The following is a 12,652-nucleotide window of genomic DNA, read 5'->3' as shown; positions in this document are numbered from 1 at the left end:
TTTGAAAACTTTAGTTACTATAGTAGTCACTTTGTAGATTTGGATTATTATAACAAAACATAGCCTACATTAACCACTTCAGCCCTAGCCTACATTTTCAGCCATTTGAAAAAAACACATTGTGAGCTTTTAGATCTGCTATTTTCCAATTGTTTTGTTTTTTTATTTTAATAATATTTTGATGCCGATTCTTTTGCTCAAGTCAAATAATGTAATTCCGGACTTTTACTTGTAACAGAGCATTTCTACATTGAACTTAAGTATTGGTACTTTTACTTAAGTAAAACATTTGAGTACTTTTTCCACCGCTGAACTGAAAGCTGTGTGAGCAATGTACCATGCGTGTGTGTAGCTGTAGCAGCGGATAAGCGATCGCGAATGTGTATGTGTGTGCGTAAGCGTGTGCGTGTACACTAGGCTACTGTATCCATTCCCCCAGCAGCCTTGTCGACATTACAACTGCCCACCAGCACCAGCAGCGTGCCAGCCAGCCTGCCTGGCACTTCTCCTCTTGCGTTGGAGTGGATGGGACATTAAAGCAAGCTCGTTTCGCTTCTGAGAAGAGCGTTGATACCTTTTGATTTGTATTATTATTATTATTGCCAGAAGGAGAGTTATTGTTGCGGTTGCGGGAGGAATCCCTCCTCATGCAGTGACTGTCTGACTGGCAGTAGATCGGGCGACATTGCCGTTTCGCGGAAGACGTTTCTTTCAACGGGTTCAAGTAGAGGAGAGAGGTTGGAAACTGGCTCCGTATCTCTTTTCCTCACGTCTCTCTCCACACATATACACCGGGACTTGGGCTTTTTCCCCCCCTGTCTCCTCTGAACCATCTGGAAAACAAGGTGATCCAGGATCCCCTGGTCATCCGATCTCTCCTGTTATATTCCCTCACTGCCGATTAGAAGGGAATAGTTGCTGTCAGACAGAGATCTACTGCACGGTGAGTAGCGGTTGTCTTGTCTGTTATCTCCACTGTTATGTTCTCGATGCCTTTTTGGAGGTGAAGCGTGCTTGTGTCGCCCAGGAGGAGCGCCCTCCTCCTCCTCATCCACCCGGCAGGCTGTGTGAAAGGCGTTTTTTGACGGGGTTTGTTCGACATTACTCAGGCGAATCATGGCCATCGATGATGTAGAGGAGAATCCCTGTTGGGAGTGGTACTTGATCGCACTGTGTGTGTGTGTGTGTGTGTGTGTGTGTGTGTGTGTGTGTGTGTGTGTGTGTGTGATTTGTGTGACTACACTGCACTGTTTCCCAAACAGTGGGTTGGGACCCATCTTTGGGTTGCGAACCAATTTTTATGGGTCACGAGTAAATGTCAAAATATTGGAGAAAAAAAATCAATATTTTTTCATGAATTAAAAAAAATGATTAAAGAAATTCCATAAATTAGAAAACAAATGTTTAGGAAGTAGTAAAAATAGCCGATCTACAAGCTCACAACGCGGTGCGAAGCCTGGCCTTGTGAGCTTGTAGATCTGCTATTTTCACTAGTAGGCCTAGTTTGGGTACCCTGGGCTGGGCAGGCAATCCAATTTCTCTTTTGGGTCTTGAGCTAAAAAGTTTGGGAACCACTGCTATAGGCCTACTGTGTTCCCCCCTCCCTCCCTCCCTACCTTCTACCAAACAACCAACCCACCTCCAAAGTGCAAAGCTAATGCGACAATAGTTCAAATTTAGACTGGAGGTTCATCATTCATCATCTATAGTGACATGGTCTATAAGCTCGAGAGTCAGCGTGGATTGGTAGATGAATGGCAGATTATCAGAGCTATTTTATGTGCATGAATATTATGGTCTCTCGCTCCCTCCCTGTGTGTGCGTGTGTGTGCGTGCGTGCGCGTGTGTGTACGTGCGTGCGTGCTGGCCAAATTGGCCTTGGCCTATTATGAATTGGTCGGCCAACTTGGCCCACAAGGTCAAGGTAACACACAGTCATGTTGCAAAATGTGAACATGATGATCCAAGCTTTCATGACCATGAGAAGAGAAATTTAAGTTATTGTTTCTCAATTCAAGGTGCTCAGTCAGGTGCGTTGGATGGAGTTGGACTAAGCAAATGCCAGTCCTGTGGCAAGAATGCTGGCAATTATTTTATTTATTTTTATCTATCAACAAGTATATAATCATTGTATAAATAATTTCGAGATCAAGTGATCTTTTTAGACATTTGTAACTCAAAATGTCATGGTTGTGTACTGCACCTGTTGTCCTGTTCCAATATCCCAACTAACTTGACCTACCTACTTAAGACAGACAGAGGTCTACTCCCTCGAAGTCATATAGTGACATAATTCAAACAAATTATGACACTTTTGTAAAACATTACAAAGGGTTTGTTTGTCAGTTGCATCATACTGTAATTGAGGCACAGTGACCACTCACTCAGGGATGAAAGAGTGCAAATGTGTAGTTTATAGGCTATAACTTGACTCTAGGTGTGAATATTTCTACATTAATCCATATTGGTGGTAAACAAAGTTCAATGGTCTATACTGAACAAACCGATATGTGCATATTGTTGCTATTTATTATTACTATTAACTATTATTGCATATTATTTATTGCTAATTATTTGCTCATTGTAGGCCTATTATATCTTCTGTACTGCTTTGGCCAGGTTTATCATCTGCCAATGGGTGTCAGTTGAGGCACAGTGATGAGGGATGAATAAGTGAAAATGTGTGTCTTATAGGCTGTAGCTTATAGGTGAGAATAGGTCCACATGAATCCATACTCATCTATGCCCTTTCATAGCCTACATTGTTTCTATAGTTTTTATTTATTCTTTATTTTTCTTATAATATAAACAAGTGCAACTTCATTATTTCATATGCATTAAGATTTATAGCCTGTATTTAAAATGTTTCCTCTCTTTTTACTGTATATTTCTGAGAATATTTAAATGTGCATAGATTCCATTGGGTTGGTGTTGCCGTTACCATATAGATCAATAGACCCTAGCCATCTGCATTTGGTCTGATTTAATAGCACTAATATAATCAGGGAATATCTACGATGAAGCAGCAGGCTTCATAGCGGTGTATGAAGACTGGAGAGTCATTTGAAGTTTCTGTAGTTGGATGAATTGTGTTTCCTGCTGGCTCATCAAGTCATTTGAGATTTGAGCTTTCTATCATTGTGTTATGGACAACATCCTGTCCATCCTGTTGTGATTATTTCCCCTCTGGGTCGTCTCCCATAAATGCCTAACTATTTGCCGCTACCATAAATGACTAACACTGTAAAATCCTCAGTGTCAGGGTTTAACTCTGAAACTATAAAAAACCTTTAAGGATCTATTGTACACTTTCAGAGCCTCAGGAGTTTGCAGAGTAGCTGCTGTTTGCTTTTTGCCCCCCCCCCCCCCCCCTCCAGGGTTTCACATTTTCTTCCTTTTAGTCTAAACAGGGGGGAAAAGTGTTAGACTACTCTTTGGACACACTTCAGTTTATTGTAGTTGAACATTAATCCTCTGGGTTTGTTCAGTAGGCCTGTAGTTTGGATTGAAGCTCTCTTTGATCCCACACGCTAGCTAGACAACACTTTGCTGAATCACCATAAAGCTCCATAAATGTCTTAATTATCATAAAGCTTTAGTGGCGAATTAGCAGTGTATTAATGACTCACACCCTGCGCTATCAGGCGGTGCAGACTAGAGCCAGCAGTCAGTCAACACGACGATAACGGCAATCACAGCTTGCTTAATAAAAGGTGCTTCAAAATTAAAGTGTGAAGAACACGATTACGGCTACCTTTTTAATGGATTCCTGCCAAAGTTCAATTTCAATACTCAAGTCATAATAGTCTATGAGACCACAGTCTCTGAGATGACACAGATCCATAATTGTGAGGAAGTGGGTAGACTGCATGGATAGATTGCATATTTGCTCAGTGTTGAGATAATTGTTTGGCCAGTTTCTTACTTTAGCAGAGTGTACGGTGTACGCAATTTTATACTTTGTTGTACGACGGTGTTGTGCGCTAAAAATAGTAGATCTACAAGCTCACGTAATGAGGTAGACAGTTGGTTTGTGTACTTATAGGTAGAAAATAGTTCTCAGCAAAACAATGTTCACAATAAGGTCCATGGAACTCTCCAGGCAAGGAGAAATGAGAGTATTTTGTGTGAACTGCTCCTTTAACAAATATAACTTTTACATCTCTGATCTTTGCACAATCATTTTTTCAAATGTAATTATTTGACAAACCGAACGCCATTGAACTCTATTGTATGGGTTACAGCAGACATCTCTATGGCAGAAATCTCCAAAATCTCCACATATTTTATTGCATATTTCCTCAGCTGTGTCCGTGACGGACACAACCGAGGAAATACATTATGCAATAAAATCTAATTCTCCTGGCTGATCAGGAAACGGTATCTTTGTCCGTCTCCTGCTTTTAATTCCTCTTCTACTTCTTCTACTACTTCAACTTCTTCTTTGCTGCTCCCGTTAGAGGTCGCCACAGCGGATCATCCATTTCCATCTCTTCCTGTCCTCTGCATCTTCCTCTGTCACTCCAGCCACCTGAATGTCCTCTCTCACCGCATCCACAAACTGGCTCTTTGGCTTACCTCTTTTGCCTGGAAGCTCTCTGTCTTCAACATCATTCACACCTGCATCACACCTCCGCACATGTAGTCCTCTGATTCTCACCTCCACCCTCCTACCCCTCCTCCTCTCCTGCTGCAGATGAAACTGCCTTCCCTCTCTCCTTCTCCTTTGTAGTAACATAAAGTGTACATTTCATAGGAAATGCAAAAAACAAATTGAGAAAATAACCACATTTCTGACCGAAAAAGTATAGGCTGAAGCCATAGCTTATTTCGGCAACCCCTTTACAAAACAAAGAAAAAAAGATCAACAGTAAAAATGGAGAGAAAAAGGACAAGACACTTTACATGTATGTGTTTGCTGTACTGTACAAGTATATGTATATGCTATAATAAGTAAGTTCATCATACAGAAGGGACATTCCTTTAATATGTTTTTTTAGATAATTATCTATCATCTTGTTTTTAAGTAATTCTTTTCATTTGTTTAGTGAGCTGCACAATTTCACATCTTTAGCAAGGCTGCTCCAGCAAATGTTATACATCTTTGTTTAGCATTCGCTCTGGTTTTTGCTTTTGAGTAGATGCATGTTCCTCTGAGATTATACTTCGCCCATCAGTAGTAGCATCATTTCCTCTGTCTGGTTCTGGTACCCTGCTGGCTAACAGTACCGGCAGCTGCAGTTGGTAACCTGAGCCTCGACCGATCCGGTACGGAAATGTGATTTATAATCCACATATTTGATTTGGAAAAGATGTTGCACCGCATGTCCTCTGAAGAGAAGAGCCATTAACCGGTTAACCACTGGCTGTCATGTCCCACAAGTAGGAAGAGTTCACTCTAGTCCAGGGGTCTTCAACAGGGGGTCCGGGACCCCTAGGGGGTCCTCAGAGTTACTACAGGGGGTCCGCCAAGTCTTTGTGTGATAGGATTTTTTTTTACATTAACCACTTGAACCCTAGCATCCCTTTTCTGAGGAGAACTTAAGCCAAAAATAGAAGATCTGCAAGCTCACAACGCCTCGCGCTGCGAGGCATTGTGAGCTTGTAGATCGGCTATTTTTGGCAAAGAAGTATAGGTGTAGAGGGAAAAAAGAGCAGACCAAGTAAAAACAAAGTTGAAACACAATTTTATACAATATAGAGGGAGTCTCTGCTTCATCTCTCTCTCAGCTAGGGGGTCCTTGGCCTGAAAACGTTGAAGACCCCTGCTCTAGTCAAATCAATTCCACGATTATTTCAAACTTTTGCGATTAATGAATGATTATTTAAAATGGCAAAAATGAAAAAATAGCAGACCTACAGGCTCTGTTAGCATGTAGATAGGCTATTTTCTCATTGAATGATGCAACAATGATGCAAGATACAAATATAATGCAGGGTTAAGTGCTTAATCATAATCGATTTAGTCAATTATAAAAAAATCTATTATAAATATGTCTATTATGCAAAATACCATTTAAAGTCAATGGGACAATTTGAAGGATTGAAGGAATGATTGAATTTCCCACTGCAGATTTCCAATGGAAGTTTTCCATTTGCTATTTTAGGAACATTTTAAAAAATGTACAAAGATTTCCTTTTTTCCCCCTTTAAAAAAAAAAGAAATAGGGAAAAAAGCAGATCTACAAGCTAGGCAATATGGCATATAGGGCTTAAGTGGTTAAGAAAATAAGCTCTGTAAACAAAGGCTTATGATATCAGTTTTGTTCAACAATATAAATCTACTCAAATTTGAACCACACACAATTAATATAATAAAGATGAATACAAAAATCCACATAACAGCTTCAAAATTCACAGTTGAGATATTAAAGGTATTATTTTGTTGTACAAAATGTGATGCTGTCTTCAGCTAAATAAAGACCTAATTGTCTTCATAAATGATTTATTTCTTCCCCCTTTTTTAAGCACTGGAAATCTAAATTTTTAATTTACTACTGTGCAGTGTGCATTCAGTTGGGCCCAGAGTCAAGCAATTGTTTTCTATGTATGGTAAACAAAGCTCAGTGGCCTATACAGAACAAACAGTGATAAAAGGTTCTCAAGCTGACCAAATGGACATTTAACTGTCCAAGTCCATGGTAATTAAATCTTACATTGAGTGCCATTTCCTCTTTTAAAGCATCCAGTCATTAATCCTGAAAGTAAATGAGACAGGAGATGTGTAGCCCGTCCACCATAAGCTCTGGCCTGATTACTGAATATCTTTTCATCGCTTTATCATTCAATCCATCCATATTTCACTCTGTAAATAAATGCCACCATCCCCTGAAGTCATTTGAAAGAGCAAAATGGGCAAACCACAAAATGGTCAAACCACAAAATGGTCAAATTGAATGCATCATTAATTAGACATTCTTCAACCAACTGGTAGAGCATTAGTCGTCCAACAAGTTCAATGATGGGGAGGACTACTTGGCCACTCTCCAAAACTGTGTATTGAAGAGCCCCCCAATCATACAATGAGGGGTCTCACCATCTCCGATCCCTCACTGCCCCTGCCCCAATCTAAAATATGAATAAACTACAGTGGCGCTGCACAGAGGGCAGATCTCTGCCAGGCTGGGTGTGCTTATGTAGTTTTCCCACTGCACTTAGTATCAGCTCTACACTACTTTTTTTGCTGTTTCATTAGGCCAAAATCCCTGGTAAGTGGCTTTGTGGATAGAGTGTCTGGCCTGAGAATGGGAAGTCGGGGTTCAAGCCTGGCCGAGTTATACCAAAGATTATTAAAACTAGACCATACCCGTAGGGGAATATGAGCACCCAAAGTGTGCAGCTTGGCTTATGCGCTGAGAACAGATAGTTTATCAGGGATCGAAAGTGAGTTTGTACTGTGTAGTGCAGTGGTTCTCAAACGTTTTTATGTCAAGGACCCCCAAATTGACACTTGTTAGCCCGCGGACCCCCATAAGAGACGTTTTTTTTACGGCTCTAGCAGTGAATGTCAACCATTTTAATTTCAAGGACCCCCAGTTTGACATGCATTAGGGCTATGGACCCCCATTTAATGGTATTTCTATGTCTTGGACCCCAATTTATATCGTAAAGTCTATGTTTATTTAACTCTGAGAGTGTACAAATGGAACCAATGGACCCCTTAGAGTCCATTTGGTTCCATTTGTACACTCTCAGAGTTACAGACCCATAAGGGTCCATTTGGTGCCTAATCTATCATTTAGCTGGGTACCCCCTGGAACTCCCTCAAGGACCCCTGGGGGTCCCCGGACCCCACTTTGAGATCCAATGGTGGGGGGGCCGTCCCCCGTCGCGAGTGCGCACACACACACACCACGGTACATCCATGCGGCCCGTGGCCTGTCGCGCAAACACACGGGCGTCGCGCAAACACAAATAATGTACATTGTGACACTGCCTCCCCAACGTGCATGCACACGTGTGTGTCGACGCATACACGGCTGCGGACCCAGGTTGTTGTGGGGCGATCATCTCCCCCCCACCCACACACACACACCACGGAGACGCGATGCTACTCGTTCCCCCCCCCTGGGTCCCGTCGCAAACACACACACACACACACACACACACACACACACACACACACACACACACACACACACACACACACACACACACACACACACACACACACACACACACACACACACACACACACACACACACACACACACACACACACACAGAGAGATCCGTGACTGTGGAAACACACCAGACTTTTTTCGCACACACAACGCACACACGCGCACTTTTAGATCCAGCCTATTTTAAAAGTCTGCGTATGGGGGACTCGCGTATCCGCGCGCCTGGTGTAGCCGGTATCATTGATAATCAATTGGATCTAAACAAACGCGCTGGACGCACAACGCATACGCTCGCTTTGCAAAGTGTGGTGTAAATCGGCCGTAAGAATGCACTGAAAGAGTGGGCGGGGTCTATGGTGTGGTATCAGGCTTAGCTCACTGGCAGTGTGGGTGTTGTTGCCATGTTGGCCTACTGTGAGCGGTTTAGGGCCGATATTGGTGGTAGTGTGTTTTGGCGTTGGTTGTGAAAGTGCAGGTGGGTGTGGGGACGCGTTGTGAGCTTGTAGATCGGCTGTTTTCCAAGAGGCAAGGTATATGTGTGAAGGCGCTTCGTTTGGCCTTCTTTTCATAGACCTTGTTGCTTGTAGGGTTCGTTTCGTTTGGCCTTGTTTTCATAGACCTTGCTGCTTGTTTCTCTCGCGAAACCTGGCAACGACGCATGCGCAGTTTGATCAAGAGTCGACCCAAGACAGCTACCACCGTCCGTGAGGTTACTAGAATTATAGTAGGATGGTAGCCAATGCCTTCTGCTTGGCACTCAGCACTCAAGGGTTGGATTGGGGGTACGTCCCTGTGACACTAGCGTCATGTCCAGGGGGTGTACTGGAGGTGGGGCGAAGTGGAGCCCGGCGAGAGCCGCTCCACTAGTTCAGAGCTGCACGCGCGCCCGCACATGCATGGACATGCACATGCGTACCCACGTGCGTCTACCTCAGGTATCGATCAAAAACAAGCATTCGCATTTTCGCACTTTGCTTAGGAAAGCTGCCGACGCTGAGTGTCAACAGCGTGAATTAACATAGGAATGACCCTGGCTGGATGCATATCAATGGTCCATTGTGTGACCTGCTAAGTAGCCTACTGTCCAAAGCAGTCCAAAGAGAACGTTTGGATAACAGTGGCTGATGGATTCATGAACTAATGAAATTACAGAGGTGACGTCTGCAAAGTAAATATGCATATGACAACACTATTTATGCAAATAAATAGAATACATTTTGATATAGATTATATCGTGGGTTAATAAATAGGCCTATATTAAAGAGGTTATTTTAATCTGTGATCACTCACGTGCGCGTGTATGTGTGTACATCAAGCTGCCTCACACGCTACGGAAACAGGAGATAGCCTCCTGACCTATGGCTCGGCAACCTTACTAACCTGGTAAGAGGCAGAATTTAACATCGGCAGAGATAATGTGTCATGTGTGCTATTGCGTCAACCCACATAGAATGTACTGTATATGTATGACACATGCACTTGCATATAGTAAACATTGTGTGGGTAAAATGACTGGGTATGTCATGGGAGGATTGTGTTGTTTAGAGAATCGGTACTAGGTATAGGCTGTGTTGATTATGTGTTTTTAGATGAGGTGTTTTAATATTGTAGCGTAAAGCTGTGGTTTGATAGTGGCATTGTTTGAGTAACGGTTCAAAGAGTTTAGGCTGAATAAATGTTTGTCATAGCGGCATTGGAAGGATGAAATTACATTATTGCATGTAACAATGTTGCATATTGTTCTTCTTAACAGCATGATCAAGTACCAGGAAGCATAGGGCTACACAATTAATCAAAAGAATAAATAACCCTGAGCTCAATTCACGCTGCATTCACATGTTGACTTTATTTGCTTCTAAACAATCTCAGTTGTAATGTCAATCATTTGTAATTACACGATGTAAAGCAAAACATGCTATTAAATTCCTCATTGACAGAGGCACTGTCAGATTTCTATACTAACCTGACACCGCACGTGTCAAAGGAGGCAGAAACTTGATAGCCTACTCGGAGACCGCATGACAGAGAGCGAAGTTTTGAAGCTAAAGACATGAGCGACACGAAAATCCCTTTGGTCAGGGGCGAGACTGAAGTTGTGGTTTGATTTACAAGGAGTTATAATTTGCAAACAGGATCAGAATCAGGATCATATTTATTGCCACATCACATGTTTACAGGTGTAAAACAGTGGGTGAAATTCGTTTTGTGCAAGCTCCATCCTTTTGATTGTTTCCAGAAAGAGAAAGAAAAGAAAGAAGAGAGGGGGGGGGGGGGGGGGGAATATCTACATATTTACACAGCATATCCATCCAAACATTATGTTCATGAGGTTTAGTAATAAGGTGCATGCTGGTGTAAACTGTTCATCACATTAGTGCAAGTTAGTGTCAGTGCGTTGTACATGAGATTAAGGTGCACTACAGAGTATCGGCAAGTGTCAAGTTCAACCACATAGTACACAAAAGGTTGCTTTACTGGTAGGTCAAGGCCGGCCTGATGACAGGTCCAACAGTCTGATGGTAGCCGGGTGGAAGCTGTTCATAAACCTGGTGGTCTGGCCCTTGATACTACGGTAGGGGTTTGAAGAGTTTGTAGCTGGGGGTGGTGCCTGTCCTTGATGATGCGCTGAGCTTTGACGACGCACCTCTTCTTGTACATTTCCTGGAGCGAGGGGAGTACAGTTTCCATACCAGGCTGTAACACAGCTTTCAATGTAGCTGTTGTAGTACAATCTGAGGATGCGGGGACTAACTCCGTTCTTCTTCAGGCGGCGAAACCAGTATATAAAGTGCTGGGCCTTTTTCCTCAGGTGTGTGGTGTGTGTGTGTGTGTGTGTGTCCCACTTGAGCTCCTCCTTGATGTGTACTCCAAGGAACTTGAACTCGCTGACCCTTTCCACTGCAGCTCCATAGATGAAGATGGGCGCATGCTCTGTCCTCTGCCTCCTGAAGTCCATGATCAGCTCTTGGTTCTTGTTGACGTTGAGGGTGAGGCTGTTCTCATGGCACCAGAGTGCCAGTAAACTGATCTCATCTCTGTAGGCAGACTCTGTTGTTACAGTGCTTTGGCAACATCGCAGTATTGCAAGGTAACACTGTACAAATCTCTACACCCAAACGTCACCATAAAATCCAATATGATGTAGCGATGTAGTAAAAAAGAAACTATTGCAAAATTCAAGTTGACAGACCACACCTACGACCTACCTCAATAACGCAAACGTTATACAGTACATCGCACAACATGATTAGCTATCACCTATCACTTGGATAAAGATATGGCTCCAATCAACACCGTTCAAAACGGGGTATTTAAGATAATGATAAAGATGCTAAGAGCTGATCTATACCTTCTTGCAACTATTGTTGCATTATTGCCTGCACTGTACACTCTGTGTCGAACGACATTCAAGACAGAACTGAATAAAGCATGATTTATACTCCGTCATAAGCTGGTGTCGCTCGCCGAAGATAGCAGATCTACAGGTTCACAACGTTGTGAGTTCACGTGTTGTGAACTCACATGAGTTTAGTCTGTTAGTGTTGTGGCGTTTGTGCACACGTGTGCGTGGCATATGTGTCGAGTTGTCTCTGTCTCTCTCTGTCTTTGTGTGTGTGGGCAGTGCGCATACACGCATGAGCACGTCATACTTGCCCGTGATCTCTGTGTGTCTCTGTTTGTGTGTTGGTCCCTGTGTGTGTGTGTGTCTGTTTGAGGAATTGTAAACCTGGTGTCAAATGACACACGCACTGCACTAGAGCCCATACCCTGGATGGGCAGCTTGCGCCCATTTATCCCATAGCCTGGACCACTGAGGACCGGTTTTGTTGAATTTATGAAAATATAAAATAACATTCAGGGAGTGACTTCCTCCGCCTACTGGCAGCATGCACTAAAAGTTTGGCGCTGATCGGTTCAGTGGTTTGTGAAATTGTACGGGATAACGCACACAAAGACAAACACACACACACAGACGGGGCAAAAGCATAATCTCTGTCCCTGGCTTTCGGCCTGGCGGAGATATTTAGTAAACACAGGTTACGGACTCAATGGACACTGGCTCATTTGAATAGAATTGGTAACAGACAACAGCCGGATTTTGCAATAACAAACAAAATACAAATAAAATACCGATTCTATTTTTTTCCCAATGAAATACATATGAAACAAAAACCAAAATAATGAAACACACATGAAACAAAAAAACAAAATGATGAAACACATATGAAAACAAAATACAAAGCGGAAGACTAAGAACATACTGTGGTAGTGTCCAGGGCCATGCATAGACATTTTTGGGGCCAGGGTCTCAAGCAAAAAAAAAAGGGAACACTCACCCCACCAATATGCACTATTCCAGTCCCGATGTTGCCATATTGCCACCATCCATAATCACCTATTATGTTCATAACATGGGACCGGTTTTACCTTTTGTTACAAGTAATGATAATGATGATATTAGATCAGCAGCACCGAGTTTGGGGTTTCAAAATGTCCTGTTTTCATGTTCTGTATAATTTTGTTACACT

At 42.6% G+C, this 12,652-nt stretch overlaps 1 protein-coding gene across 1 annotated transcript in view; it reads left to right on the top strand.

Moving 5' to 3' along the window:
- Nucleotides 1-547: 547 nt before the first annotated feature.
- Nucleotides 548-12,652, top strand: part of LOC311062717 (uncharacterized protein) — a 41,677-nt gene continuing 29,572 nt past the window's right edge. Inside the window, exon 1 of the mRNA XM_084081930.1 lies at nt 548-943. The gene's annotated coding sequence lies outside the window, so the exon portion shown is untranslated. The remainder of the gene's footprint in view (nt 944-12,652) is intronic.

This window comes from Gymnoscopelus microlampas (genome assembly GCF_963454915.1).
Source record: "Gymnoscopelus microlampas genome assembly, chromosome: 16".
NCBI lineage: Eukaryota > Metazoa > Chordata > Actinopteri > Myctophiformes > Myctophidae > Gymnoscopelus > Gymnoscopelus microlampas.
Note: the sequence above shows the minus strand (reverse complement) of the source record. Positions and strands in the feature narration are given on the sequence as shown.